Source organism: Crocodylus porosus, unplaced genomic scaffold (genome assembly GCF_001723895.1).
Source record: "Crocodylus porosus isolate Cpor-Errol unplaced genomic scaffold, CroPor_comp1, whole genome shotgun sequence".
NCBI classification, from domain to species: domain Eukaryota; kingdom Metazoa; phylum Chordata; order Crocodylia; family Crocodylidae; genus Crocodylus; species Crocodylus porosus.
Genome location: NW_017728913.1, coordinates 27,594,808 through 27,599,622, shown reverse-complemented (window position 1 = coordinate 27,599,622; position 4,815 = coordinate 27,594,808).

The window sequence follows — 4,815 nt, the reverse complement described above, 5'->3', positions numbered from 1 at the left end:
TCTGCCACCTGTCCTGCCCTCCCCCCTGCAACTTGCCCTCCATCACACCTACCACACCTACCACTCCATTCTGGTTTGGGTCACAGAACATATGCTAGTTCCAGCTCCCACCAAGCCTTGCAGCAGTTAGTGGCAGCTCTGTCCCCAACCCCAACTCCGGCTCCAGCTCCAACCTGCTCCCAAGTCTGCGGTTGGGACCAGAGGTATGCATTGCCACTACCACAGCCTTCTATTGCTTGCCTGGGTCTGAGACAGAGTGGGGCCAGAAGTGTGATGGAGGGCAAGTGGCAGTGGGGGGAGGCTAGACAGTGGAGGAAGAAGACTAGAGCAGAGGAAGGGAGATACCAGGGGGAACAGTCATTGCAGAGGCAAGTGCTGGAAGGAGCAAACATGGTGAGGGCAGGTCATGTAGGAGGAGGGCATGCATGAGGTGTTGCAAGTACTGCAAAAGGAGCAGGTGGAGCTATGGGTGGCAGGTGATGGTGGGGACACACTGTCGGGGCCCAGGCACTGGGAACAGGGTGTAGGCACCACAGAGAAGGTGCTCAGGGTCACTGGTAGCAGGAAAGGTAGGCTTTAGAGGTGGAGAGAGGAACAAGTGGAAGGATTCAGACTGCTGGAGTCCCCAGATAGCTGTCTCCCTCCCCCTGCTACTATTTTCTCCACAGCAGCAGTGGAGGAGGGGTGAGTATAAGAGACCCTTCAATAATTAGACTCTATACATGGAAAATTATAACAAATGTATATTGTTTACTCGGTAAATACAGTAATTCGATGTTTGTTCCAAATAGAATTAAACAAATTAATTAAAATATTAAGTGTTATTCAGAGAAACACACCTTTTGCATTCTAATATGATCTTTTAAATATTCATATTTGTGGCATGGAAAAGTTCATTTCTAATTATTGTATTTACCCAAAACCAAGATGACTTTGAATTTAGGACAATGTCTTTCCACTAACTAGATTCTATGTGGGAAAAATGTATAAATTTGTTATAATTTTTCAGGTATAGAATCTAATTATCAGAGGGTCATCCTAAATTTGTTTCTCCACTACTGCAGCCACATGGAAAGCAGTGACAGAGGAGCAGTGGCTAGAGAGCTAGTCGTGGATGGCTCCCTTGCCCATTTCTTTATCCTGCAGTCCACCTGCCTCTCCCCCACCACCACTTTCACACCTGGACTCCTGTCCCCAGCCTCCTGCAGTGTCTTCCCCTCACTGCTCCCACCAGCCTCTGCCTCCTTTCTACCCCCATACCCTGCAGACTCTGTCCTCTTCCCCCACCCCACTCCCCAAAGTTTCTTTCCTTCCCTTACCCTTACTGATTGGCCAGGCAGGAGATGGAGTTTCCATGTACTCCATGCCCCAGGAGGAACCCAGCCACAGCCAGAGTCAGAGTCAGAGCTCGATCCATGCTTGACAGTAAGGTGGGTGGGGAGAGGTGGAAGAGTGCGGAGGTTGTAGGAGCAGAGGGAGTGGTGAAAGGAATGGCTGTTCTGGGTCTGATTTTGGTCCCAACCTGGCCTTGGAACTGGAGTCAAAGCCATAGTAGTTGTTTGCCCCCCACTCCACCTAGCACTCAAATCCAAAACTCAAATCTCAAATCCTCCCCCACACCTGCCAATGCTGAATAAGGAAGAAAACCTCATCTTGTATTTGAATAAATATGGTCATTGATTCTGATTCCCTTTAACAAAAAATAAATTGAAGTTAAAAATTTTTGCCAGTTTAATGACATTAATTTCATCTTCATCCAACATTGCTAAATACAAAAGGTTTGGACTGTGTCTCTCTCTACAGCACAACAGTAAAAATAAAAGTTTGTGTCTAGATTAATAATGTGATTGCTTCAAATATAGAACAGCTACAGAGAACTGCTGCTGAAAATTTTGCTGTAGCTTATTTTGAAATCACTGGAGTGCTCAAATACCTTCCACATATCTCAGGCAGGTGTCAAAATGAAATGTAATTATGAAAATTATTATTTAAATAGGAAGCTAATGCTAAGCATCAATAATTCCACTAAAGTTAATAAGGTCACTCGTGTGCTTATAGTTAGACATGCTTAATGACCTTGCTGAATCCACATCTGTATGAGAGGAGTAAATGCAAGGAGAGTTCCTTTATATAATGCTTAATATTCAAGCCATATCATTCGTAATTATTCACAATGACTCAACCAGCTCTACCTGTAAACCTCTGAATTACAGGGGTTAAAATGGAAATGTTTATAGACACTTATGTAAGATAAGTTGCTCATGATTTTACTACTTTTCTTCTAGCTTGAATATTCTCTTGACACTTCTTTTTTCCCCATTAAAAATATTAATAGATTCATACCGGAGGTCATTAAGTCATCCATTCTGACCTCTACTTTACTGATGAGAATCTTACGTGGGACTTTATCAAAAGCCCTAATAAAGTCTACTTCTAGGTCCATTCTATACTATGTCCAATCCATTCCATTTTTTTTCTGTTCCATTTAATCAAGTCACTACTCAGTTATCTTTCTGGCATGCTAAATACATTGAACTTTTTAACTCTCTCACTGCAAAAGTTTCCTCAGCACTTGAATGGTTTCTGTAGCTCTTTCCTGCAGCCTCCTAAATATTCAACCTCTTTTTAAAAACATGGACACCAGTGGACAGGGTATTTCAGTGTCTCCCCAATGTATGTGCACAGGTTAAGAAAAATCATTTCCCTAGTCCTATTCTTTACTCTCCTGTTTATGAATCCCTGCTACCAAGGATACGATCCTTTCTTTTGTAGTCATACCCTAAATTCCACATTCCTAGTTGTAAAAAATTACATTAGGCTTTTGTGCAAGGCAGTCCAACCAAAATGAGTTAGAACTTTTTGCGCAACTGTCTGCATCATTAGTTACCTCTGATAATCTAACATATCTCCAAATTTATTCAAAAATTATTTTATCATAGAATTATAGAACCATTGAAAATTAGGGTTGGCAGAGACCTCAGGAGGTCATAGTTTCATAGTAGCTAGGGTCAGGAGGAACCTGAACAGATCATTTAGCCTGACCCCTGCCACAGGCAGGAATGAATGCTGGGTTCACAAGACCCAAGACAGGTGAACATTTAACCTCTTTTTGAATTTACCCAAGGTAGGGGTGAGGACCATTTCCCTAATAAGTTGGTTCCAGATTCTGGCCACTCTAACTGTAAAATATTGCTTTCTGATCACTAACCTAAACCTATTCTCCATCAGCTTATTACCATTGTTCCTCGTCACCCCAGGTGGTGCTGGGGAAAAAAGGGCTCTTCCTATTTGCTGGTGATCTCCTCTGATGAGTTTGTAGGCAGCCACCAGGTCCCCCCTCAGTCTTTCTGAGGCTGAATAGGTTCAGGTCCCTCAGTCTCTCCTCAGAGGGCCTGTCCTGCTGCCATCTCACCAAATGGGTGGCCCTCCTCTGAACTCACTCCAAGCTGGCCACATCCTTTTTAAAGTGCGGTGCCCAGTACTGGATGCAGTATTCCAATTATGGCCTGACCAATGTTGCATAGAGGGGGAGTATCACCTCTCTGGACTGGCTTGATATGCATCCTTGAATGCATGACAAAGTATGGCTGTCCTTGCTAGCTGCAGTCTGGCATTGGTGGCTCATGTTCATCTTGGAGTCAATAATGACTCCAAGATTCCTTTCCGCCTCTGTGCTTGCAAGAGGGGAATTCCCCAGCCTGTATGTATGCTGTGGATTCCTTCTCCTCAGGTGCAGCATGCTGCATTTATCTATGTTGAACCCCATCCTATTCTCATCTGCCCACTTTTGTAGTCTGTCTAAATCTAGTTGCAGCCTCTCTCTCCCTTCAAGTGTGCCCACCTTGCCCCATATCTTAGTGGCATCAGCAAACTTGAACAGGGTGCTTTCTACCCCCTCATCCAAGTCACTGATGAAGCTGTCAAACAGTGCGGGACCAAGGACTGAGCCCTGGGGGATCCCACTGCTCACATCTCACTGGGTTGAGTATGACCCATCCACCGCTACTCTCTGGGTGTGCCGCATCAGCCAGGTTTTTACCCATCCAACTGTGTAGGCATCAATGCCACTGTCACTTAATTTGTTAATTAGAATGGGGTGAGAGACAGTGTCAAAGGCCTTCTTAAAGTCTCAAAAGACTATGTCCATGGTGACACCATCATCCATTCCAACTCCCTGCTCCAAGCAGGACCACCCCAACTAGATCATTCCAGCCAGGGCTTTGTCAAGCCAGGCCATATGACCTCCAAGGATGGAGATTCCAGCACCTCTTTAGGTAACCCATTACAGTACTTCACCACTGTTCTAGTGAGAAAGGTTTTTTAAACTTCCCTTGCTGCAAGTTCAGACCATGTTCTGTCATTTACCACCACTGAGAACAGTTTAGCTCTATCTTCTTTGGATCCACCCCTCAGGTATCATAGAATCATAGAAGTAGGGTAGGGAGGAACCTTGTAGATCTTCGAGTCCAACCCCCTGCCTGGGGGAGAAAAAACTGGGCTCAAATGATTCCAGCTAGGTAGGCATCAAGCCTCCTCTTAAAGATCCCCAGGGTAGGAGCCAGAACTACTTCCCTTGGAAGTTGGTTCCAGATCCTAGATGCCCTGACAGTGAAGTAGTTCTTACGGAAGTCTAATCTAAACCTACTCTCCATCAACTTATGGCCATTATTCCTTGTTATGCCAGGGGGCGCTAGGGGAAACAAGGCCTCTCCCAAACCCTTCTGGTCCCCCCTACTGAGTTTATAGACAGTTACCAGGTCTCCCCTCACCCTTCTCTTGTGAAGGCTGAACAGGTTCAGGTCCCGCAGTCTCTCA